Source organism: Pempheris klunzingeri, chromosome 10 (genome assembly GCF_042242105.1).
Source record: "Pempheris klunzingeri isolate RE-2024b chromosome 10, fPemKlu1.hap1, whole genome shotgun sequence".
Lineage (NCBI taxonomy): Eukaryota > Metazoa > Chordata > Actinopteri > Acropomatiformes > Pempheridae > Pempheris > Pempheris klunzingeri.
Genome location: NC_092021.1, coordinates 10,855,509 through 10,866,400, shown reverse-complemented (window position 1 = coordinate 10,866,400; position 10,892 = coordinate 10,855,509).

Genomic DNA, 10,892 nt, shown 5'->3' with positions numbered 1-10,892 from the left:
TAGCAAGAGAGGCTATAAGAAGTTAAATTCAAAGCAAAATAGAGAAACGCTTCTTTCTGAACTACCTATTTTTCTTTTTCTTGTATATGAAAAGGACCAAAGAATGTGAAAACGTTCCATCCCATTGAAACAGAAGGGCCTGTGCACAGAGAACCTACATGCGGAGCAGTTGCTTTGTGTCTCTTCCACAGCCAGTTCAGCAGCAGAGCTTCATGTTGACTTCTACTTAAAACCAAAGAGTTTCTCGCCTCAGCTTTTGCAGATGCACCTGATTTGGCTATGCAATGTCCACATGATTGACTGTTCACCAAACCTTGTCACCCATGATTACTTCCTGTTGCTACCCCTGTAAAGCTGATGATACATATGCAGCAAAAGACTTCATTCAAAGTTATTGGTAATTTTATTGATAGAAGTAGACCGGCAGCTTTCATCAGCTGTAGCTAATTATGCTAATGACTTGACTGATCCATTCTTTACACTTTTGTGTTTATCACCACTCTATTACACACAGAGGATTGCTCTCACTACTGTCCCATGTATGTCGCTTCAGCATGTGGAGAAACCTAAAGCTTGACAGATTTCGAGGTTGCTTAACCCTGATTGGATAATTGCTATTCATGGGAGGGATTTAGCGAACAGTCAATTGCATGAACTGGCTGCTGGACTATTACGTAATATCTGTCCAGAGGCATTGGTTACTCTCTACAACATGCTGTAGGATCTTATAAACATTAAGGATCTCACGATGGCCCCTGTACTTTCATTTTACTTTGACGTGTTTGTTGAGAGAATGACTGTCACTCAACAGTGTGTCAGTGCTACAATATCATTGGTAATGCATTAACAATATTCAGAGCATCTTTACTTTGCCAACCCCAAATTCTTCAAAATGTTGATCAGTCTCACAGCTACAGTAACTGTAGCCAAGCTATTAGAGTGAACAGACGCACCAAATACAAAAAGTTGCTGTTCTTGACTCGTTTTTTCTGCTACTGTGTCAAAAATACACAAAAGGGAAATGGTATCACATTATCATATTTGAAGAATGCTGTCAACACCATGTTTTGCAGGTGTGGACTTGGCCTGCCAGCAAAGACTGTTATTTATATAAAGATATGATGACACGACTACTCACTTCCATCTCTCTCAGAAGCACTTTGGATACGATGGCTGCCGTGGACTCCCTCCGTAGTTTGGCAATAAAACCTTTTGGGGTTGTTTGCTTCTATTCAACCAAATGAGAAAACTTTATTTACATGACATCATTTGGTATCAAAACATGTATATAATGTATTTTGTTTATCTGTTATGATATACAGGGCTAATGTAATAATGCACTTTGGATGTTAGCTTTCATTTGATACTGTGTGTGCATATGTATGTGTGTGTGTGTGCGTGTGTGTGTGTGTGTTAAGGTGAGAGAGAAAGTGTTGAGTATGTATTTGTGCAGGTTGGCCAGTTATCACCGTATCCTTCAGTTGACAGTACCTTTTATATACAGTATCCTTATGTTGTTGTCTGACGTTAAACTGCGTTATGTTCGTTATTAAAAGCACACTGCTCTTTGACTCTCTGTCTCTGTGTGAGGCAGACAAGATCTTTCATTTGTTGTTCTTCCTCAAGGGAAGTATGTTTCCTATAAACCATAAATCATGTCATCTCATTTACACTTAAGTTTTATTACCAGACAATGTAGAGAAAGTATGCTGAACTATAACATTACATTTCCTCTTCTTGTTAAAGCTGTTTGTCTTTGAGTGAGTGTTCAGGTAAGATCTTATGTTGGCCTTGAAGATTCAGAATTGTCCTTATTTGATCTGTTGGTGGTGCTTATGTTTCAGAAAGCTATCATGAGTCTGATTTGGCTGTTCCCAAAGTTGCATTATTACTTTCTCTGCTATTATTTGCCGTATGACAGCTTTTTGCGCTGCCAAAATCAAATTGACCATCTTGGTAAGTTACAAGCTCTAGGATGGCTGTTATGTGGACAGTATCAATATACAAGTGAAACCTGTGTACAGCTTAGTTTGGGAACATTTCAACCAGACCAGCATAATTTTAATGTATCCATCATTCAAAAACTCTGTATAAAGGGCAGTAGATGTTAGTGGTTATGCTCACATTTAAGAAACTGTAGTCAGTTTGTTTTTCAAATGAAAACAAAATCCTAAATCCATTTGTATGAACGATGCCCCAAAGTTAATATTCAACAGTTAGCTTGTGCAATCTTACCATTTCACATTGCATCATTTTTAGCATGATCACTACTGCGGTGATTGAGCATTACAGAGTATTTCTCTAAACAGCACGTTTTTAAAATTAGCATTTTTTTCTGGCACACAATGAATGAATCTTCATGGCAGCCTTGATAACATGCTTTTCAGTTCATTGTTGTGGCTGTAACTCTGTCTACGTCAAGTCTCGGGATGTTTGTAATCATCAGAAATAATGGAACTGCAGAAGTCAGATAACTTACCTGTTCCCAGATGTGACAGAGTCCATTTATTTGTTGTTTATTTAAAGACAGTTTATCATGTTTGCTTCACGTTTTGCTATGCTCTTCGTTTTTTTTGCATTCTACAGAAATCATTTCATATCTGGATGTTTTGTTGCATTTCCATTTAGCATAAAACTACAATTTGTGACTCACATTCAAAACACTATTCAAATAAAAAAGTAAAACATTCATGGTCCTATTTAATCTCATTCTTGTCATGTGCAGAAGCGGATTTACATGAGACGTGATGTGATGTATTTATATATGGACACATTAATAATTTTACATATTCAGGTTCATGGAATTAATTAAATGTATGTTTCACACAAGAAAAAACAAAACTAAAAACAGGTAGTTTATCTTATTAAGTTTCTTGGTGTTAGGGTAAATGCAGGTGGTAGTTTAAACTTTAAATGTGGCTTTAAGACCAGAAATATTCCACATCAAACCTTTCATACTAAATGCTGTATCCTGCAAGAAGAAGCAGCATGGAGACTTCAATCTGTCAGAATTAAAGTAAATATTAAACATTTATAGGCTAATGCAATAACAGATTATATCACTTTTTCCTTCTGGAGTTCTTCCAGACATTGTGTGAGGATTACATGCTTTATATCTATAGGGTCAACTCAGGTTGTCATTTTAGTGATAATTTTCACTAAACTAGATCCTTTCCGCACCTCTGCCTCGATTATCTTCTTTTTGCCACTCAGCAAAAAGAGGTGTTGTTTTGAGCTATTTATGCTGTAGAAATGAACAGACGAGTGAAGGAAAAAAAGAAAGTGGGCATGTATTAGTTTGAGCTGTACAAGTTGACACAAGTTCATATTTTCCAGGAATTTGTTGCAGGGTGGTGTGTAGCAGAGTTGGGCCAGCAGTTGTGTTTAAGGCATGGAGAAATAGGCCAAAGAGCAGGAAAATGCCATGGGGCACCTACTGCCCTCCTCTCCTCTCTCCTCTCCTCTCCTCTATTCTCCTCTCCTCTCCTCTCCTCTCCTCTCCTCTCCTCTCCCTCTGTCTGTCCTGTGTTCTGTACAGGCATTCAGTGCTGCATGAGCAAAGCCAGAGAAAATAGACAAGTGAGCAGATAGATTTATTCGAGCATTGGTATAAATACAGTTGCCTGTCGACATCTGTGTGCATGTGGCTGCATGTGTCTGTCTTTGTCAGTCAGTGTGTGTGTGTGTGTGTGTGTGTGTATGCCTGTGGAAGTGCACGGCCAGGTTAGATTGGGTGTATTTTTCCATGTGTCCCTCTGTGAAAATGAAATAGTGTTTGAGGAATTTAACGTTGTCCATATTAGAGATGAGTTTTGTACCCACCTACAATGACTCTTAAGTGCACACTCACACACACAGCCTCACACTAAGCATTAATGAAGGGTTGCCACAGTAAATAGATCTATAGTGCTACACTGCAGACAGTCATTTCCGTAGATCAGCCAGATAAATAGGGTCCTGCTATTGCTTAACTCCTACAATGGAGTCTTGGTGGTCTGCTGCTTTTATTTACCATGTATTTCCTGTTACATGCGTGTGTGTGTTCGCTTAAAGGAAAACGAGGAGAGAGCTGGAGCATGGACAGGAGGGATGAGATTATATAAAAATGAGAAATGAGTGGCCAGTGCAGGGAAATGAGCGACAAGGGAGTAAAAATTATTAATGAACAGAGGAAAAAGGCAAAGGAGGGAAAGACTGAGAGAAAGATAATGAGAGAAAAAAGAGAACTTAGAGGTAACCTGACACTATAATGCTCCTCCATTTGTGTGAACTCTCCTCCAATCCTCTATCAATCTAGCAGTGAGATGTTGCTTACTCAAAGGGCACATCTAGAGATCAACTCTGTGTGGGGTTTCATCTGATACCAGTGACTGTAATTATAGGAGTGGGAGAGACAGACACACACAGAGAAACATGTTTAATACAAACCGTGAAATGAAGCAATCTTGCTTCTTTTATAGATGAAATATGCACTAAAAGTATAATTTATCATGCTTTCAAGATAGAGTCACGCACATTCTCACATTTGCACACATCCGCATGAACACACACAGGACCTCCACCTTGGCTCGGTGTGTTTGGAAGAGACAGTGATCTTTATGAGTTAATGCAGGCCCTGGAGGTGATGGCTCAGCTGCTGCCTAAGTTCCACAGCCCACCCAACTAGGCTGCTAGTGTGAAGAGATTTAATAGTCCATTTTGTGCTCAGCATTACATCTCCATATTTTAGACATAGCTTGCCTCAGGACCCTTCAGTGACATTTACAGTACAACAAAGCACATCAGGATGACTTGACTTATCATGCACAGTATTGGTCCTGAACACGAGGTGAGCTAACCCAGATAAATTGCTGTGGTGATAAAGCTCAGCTAGAGTAGTTTAATTTTAAAATGTATTTTGGCAAAATTGCCTCCCTCCTTGAGAAATATACCATATGATACGAGTGCTTTTCTCATCATTGCAACATTGTGAAACAACACTTGCTGCCTGGAGAAACATTCACTGACCCACATGATTGTTGTGGGTGGATAAACACTGAGATGACCTCAGAATTTATCTTTTGCTCATCCCCACTCCCCTAAATCTCCATGTATCTGTCCCATATCTCTCTCTCTCTCTCTCTTCATCTTTTTCTCTCTCTCTTCATCATGTCTCACTCATGACTGTGTCATTTATCAAACTCTGTGACTGACTCTCTCGACCCCCTCCTCTCCTTCTCTCTGTTATCTTGGGTTGTGAAAACATGGCGGCCAGAGGTTGGTGGGAGACAGAGGGGGGCCTGCTGTCTATTGTGGCTTCTTTGGCTCAGCGTCTGTTCCTGTGCGAAGGCAGGGCAGGTCTCCTTCTCTTTAGGACAGAGACAATAAACATGGCTGTTTGTACAACAACAGTCGTGGACAGTCTTGATGGGAAGCAGACAACCAGCAAGCTAAAGTGTGTGCACGTGTGCATGGGCAACCTGTGATCAGTGTACAAAGCATCTTAAAGCAATAACGAATGTATTAATCTCTCGGCACAACATGCTCACAGACACTTATACAGAGATTGTCACTGTTAGCAGGGTAATACACTGCACACATTGGGGACAGAGATGCTCTGTTCTTTTTGGTTTTGAACACAAGATGGCGTCCTTGGAGTAGAAAGTTGACTAACTGAAATACTGCACCTCTGTCCTGCTGGGCCCGACAGACTGCAGTGAAAGCACTGGTGGTGATAATGATCCTGACCAAAAAAGAATATCAAGTAAAGTAAAATGAAGTAAATCAAATCAAATGAAGAATTAAAAGAAAACCAAGCATAAATGACTTGCACTTGCAGAGCATTTAAAATACAGATGTCCTTCATTTGGCTTGGTTTCAGTCAGCTCAACTTTTCAGCCAATGTAACCATTCATGCTTAGATTATATGCTTGTTTGTGTGTGTGTGTGTGCTCATATATGAGCATTAGTTTTTATGTGGGCCTGAAAGAGAAAGAGACTTTTATTGACATTTTTGGCTAAGTAACCCATGTAATTATCCAACTGTTCTTCATACAGCAATTTTGCTCTGAAGCAACTATAAGGGGTTGTAAACACATTCTTGGATCAGCCGTGCCTGCTACCTTGCATACCTCACTAGTTGAACGCATATTCCAGAAGCATGCACACACACAGTCACGCACAAAACAACTTTTCGATACAATAAAAGCATGCAAAAATGTTCTGATCATCCCCATTATGAATAAGTCAGGCAGCAAGGAAAACAAGCACTTCTGATTCCTCTTAACAAAAGACTGGGTGAGTGAGTGTGTGTGTGCATGTGCACAAATCCATACATGCATTTGCATTTTGTCCTTTGGTCTGGTCCTCTGCTGGGTCTGTTAGATAGTTTAATGACTTGGGAAAGAAAGAGAAATTTTAAGAAAGAAGAGGTTGTACAAAAGTCCTGAACTGGGCTCAAATCCAGGACATCATCATCAAACATGCACCTTAGACCATCAGGACACCTTATAAAAGTGAGATACTGATCCTCCTCCTGCCTCCAGGAGCCAAAAATGATGGAAAGGTGGAAAAATTTGTAAAATCAAGTTTTGTTTTCTTTTTGTCTTCTAGTTTATTTGTTTTTCTTCTTTGATGCCCCTTTCAAAGTTTGAAGAAGAAAATAAATGGAATGACTAATTAAAAGCGATGCATTATTAAAATGCTGTGGTAGCAATGACTGTCTCTCTTTTCTCCCTTCTTCTGAAACATAAGCAGAGAAATGCTTTCTTTTCCTTTCACCGGGGCGGTAGAGGGGGGCATCCATGACGGTTCAGCATCCCACTTTGGTGCCTCTTTTGTTAAAAGATCCTCAGCAAAGTTTTACTTCCCCTCAGGCATGTGTTCTCTGTACATTCTGTGAATCATCAGGATCATCCAAAATAAAGCCAGTTCTCACAACCCCGGGATATTTTCATTCCCCGCAATGATGGGTTAATTGATTAGAACCACACTGAGGCCTCAGCGTGGGGATTGCAACACAGATACAGTGAGAAACAACTTTGTGACCGCTCTAATAACATGCATGTGTTACTGGCACGGGAAGGCACACCAGACATTAGATCTACAGGGTAGCGGAGCATGTGCGGGTGTGTGTTTTATATTTCACGCGACAAATTGAGGTAAAGTTATTATAGAGCAACAAAGTGAATGGCTGATTTACCTGCTGATTTAAAATGCTATCCCTCTTGTGCTGTAAGATAAAGCCAAACTGTGTCATATGATATTGTTGCTTCAGTCAGTGTGTCCTGGGTAAAAGGACTCGGAGGAAGAAGGAAAAATGAAGTTTTGGGGGGGGGAAGAGCAGCTTTCATATGTGTACTTTTTGTTTTTAACTTTCTCTTTTTCAAAACTTCAATCACAGATTCCATCGATCTGGAATACCGATGGTTTGACTGGCAGCCCTGTCATTTGTCCCAGCTCCCTGTGGTGTAATTGCACAGCTGTCCCGTCCTTTGCACTGTTTGTCCTGCCCTGCCTGCTTTCCACATTTCACACAAAATCACTCACAAACCATGTGTCCATACATGCAAAAAAACATACAAACACCCCTGCTTATTGACAGCCTCACGCACCCTCTCTCCTCTCTCCCTGTCCCCCGCGCTCACACAAACACACGCACACGGAGCCAAGGGTTTGCTTGTTAGAAGTTTGTTACTAGAGGAGAGCCTTGTAATTGACTAACCTCTGCTCCGCCGCGCTCTCCTCTGCTTTGCTCATTTTCGTCAGCTCACTCCAAAACTATCCAGAAAACATGAACTTCTCTTGAACTCCCGACTCAGAGAGACGCAGAGAGTGAGGGTGTGACAAACATAACTTCTGTCAGTTAATATACTCCACAGCGAACTGTCACACAGTTATTGGTCCAAGTGCTGAGAGACGGAGGTTAACGAAGGGCTGAGACTAGCCAGAGATGAGGGATTTTGCAAAATAGCTTTAATTAACTATGTCTTACAATTATTTCAGACATTCTGCTATAAATTCCATCATGATAAACAAAAACATACTTAATTTGGGTTGTATGAGATCCCAGGATCATGATAGCCGTGTGAATGAATTCAACGGTGAAAGTAACCATGACAGCCGCTCTGCTATTTCTGCAACAATGAAGTCGATCTTGAAAAGTTCATGGCAGTAAAGACGGGACGCTCCAAACTAATGAAAGCTCATTACAATGTGTGTAAAAGTTAATAAAGTCATGACACAATGAGAGCCCTCTGCACTGTAAAAGGGATTAATATACTACATTTCCATTCATATATCACCTTTGAGTTTACAAGCTTGACAGGTAATCAGACCAGAGTTACTATGGTTTTCAACCAAGTATGAAAACAGCAATGCAGTTGAACTTTATGGTTCAGAGGAGGGAAATGATCTGGCTGCTGTGTTTAACCAAGAGAAAATTAGAAACAAACAGTTGACAACCGTTTTGATCAATTTTATCATTTTGACATTTTAGGAAATACCATGTATTCACTTTGCAAAGATTTAGATGAGAGGGTCGATAGTTCTGTCCATCTCATGACTGTATCCTCAGTATGAAGCTACAGCTGCCAGCACATCCAAAGCCCACTAGTTAACACATCTTATCTTGTTTGCCCACATCCACCCTTGTCCTATGATGAATCTCATCTTAAGTAAGTGATTTTCATACAGCAAGTAAAACTACGCAGTACTTTACGTTCATCCATCTTGGGAGCGTCTTGGTGGCCTGAACAGCTACAACACATGCCGCATGGGCGCAACTGTTGCCATGTGTCAAAAAAAAAAGATCTCATAAACAGCAAACAAACCAAGAAATAGAAAAAAAATAGAAAGACTTGGCACAGTCAAGTTTTCTCAAGCAAGACTTTACTTCCATCATTTCAAATGTATAACTACTTGAATTACTTTTGTTCCATCAAACGTTTTGAACGCCACTTTTTCAGAATGTAATTTGCCAGAAAATTCTTACTTTGTACTATTACGATATGAATTGCACTGGACAAGTTACATGGAAAAAGTATTTGTTAATTATTACAGGGGAAGGTTACTGGAGAAGAAGTGACCACTGTCTGGATGTGATCGACTTTCTGTTGAGCCTGAGACGAAGGCCACATAACTTACTGTATTTAGGCCTTAAGCCCAACATCGTGGAATCTAACACTCTAAAACTGGATCCACACAAAGAAGCTTAAAGATAAAATCTTATATTTCCATGTTTTACATTTCAGTAGTAAATCACTGCTGTTCCATGATACTTTCTCACTAAAAGTTAACAGTCTGATTGCACAAGACCAGAAACTACATATTCATAAATTCTGTATGACCTAATGTGTTTACATGGCACTCGCCACCAGACTGTGAAAACTTAGCTTGGCCGTGTCTCTCCCTGCAGGACAATAAAGTTTCAATTGAACCAGACACTGCAACTCGACAAAAATACCGGCGCTGTTGGGAAAACTCTGTTTTAGTTTATTATTGAATTAAATGTTCAGCAGGATCATATTTCATGTAGCGGAGTGAGTGAGAGTGAGCGGTGTAAGATAAGAATAATAAATGTTTTCAAGGGCTACAGGAAAATCATGTTAAAACAAAAATGATCAGGCAGAAAATAGGGAACTATGAAATGAACCTGGCATGAGCAACTGACAAAAATAAAGTCTTTACGTCTCTAGACACAGGAGTCAAGTTTAACAGAGACTAGCACTGAAATGTTTCCCACATCATTTTTGATGAATGTAACACTGAACAGCAACATGCAGTCAGGTAGAGAGTGGGAAACAATTAAAGGTGTGTGTGTGTGTGTGTGTGAGGGAGATAGAGAGAGGTAGAGAGAGAGTAAGACAGCAGACCCAACTCCTTGGCAGAGGACTCCAGTCCAGATGTGGAAGTTGTGTGTATTAAGTGTGTGTGTGTGTGTGTGTGTGTGTGTGTGCGCGCAGCATTCTTTTCATTGTGAATCGGCTCATGGCATGAATATGTAACGTGTGTGTGAAAAAAAGCCCCACTGCCATCTGTGACCTACGCTTTTCATTCAAATTAAAAAAATATTAGGCCCCACAGACATCATTTCTGACACATTCTGAGTAGTAATGCTTAAATGAAAACAGGTGAGCCTTAGCGTTACTAATGATATTTAAATCGCATTAACCCGATAGTAGGTGAATAATTTGAGGTCAGTGACATCAAGTCTGAGCACAAACTTGGATCACATCAAAGCAGCAAAGCTTAACAGACTTTTGGTAGATATTGCCCCACAGCGAACATTTACCAACCTCATTACTTTACTGTTACATTGTGTTTTGGCATTAAAATCATCTTTTAATTGTCACGTGAGGCTACTGTCACGTGAAGTTACTGTAAATGTCCCTGCTTCAAACATTATATGTGACGATGTCTAGCTAAAGTTTATGAGCATTAGCTAAAGTTAGCACCACACCAAATAGGGCTGTAGCAGCAAAACCACTCAGCATATTGAAATGTCTTATTTCTTCTTTCAAAACTTATGTAGTTTCTTTATGTCAAATGTTTGACTTACTATCTTTGTAAGTCAAAATGACTAAGTCTAAATTTGGACCTACCAATCAGCATTTTCATCTTTATCATGACTTTTTTTTTTTTAATATACATTAATCAGTTTTCCTGGCACTAATGAGCTTCCATATAATCCAGACTGTTTCACAGTAAAGGAAAAAAAAAAACACCTTTTCATGATTTGGTTTATAGAACTGCCTCACAGGGTCATAATAACGTCACAGCAGAGGTTCTCTCTGCTGTTTTTGATTCTCCGAGTAGAGACAGGGAAGTAATGTATGAGTCATGTTATAAGGAACTGTGATTCAGAGAGTAATGTTATTGTCAGTCATGAGGAGAGCAGGAGAGAAAGAAAAGTC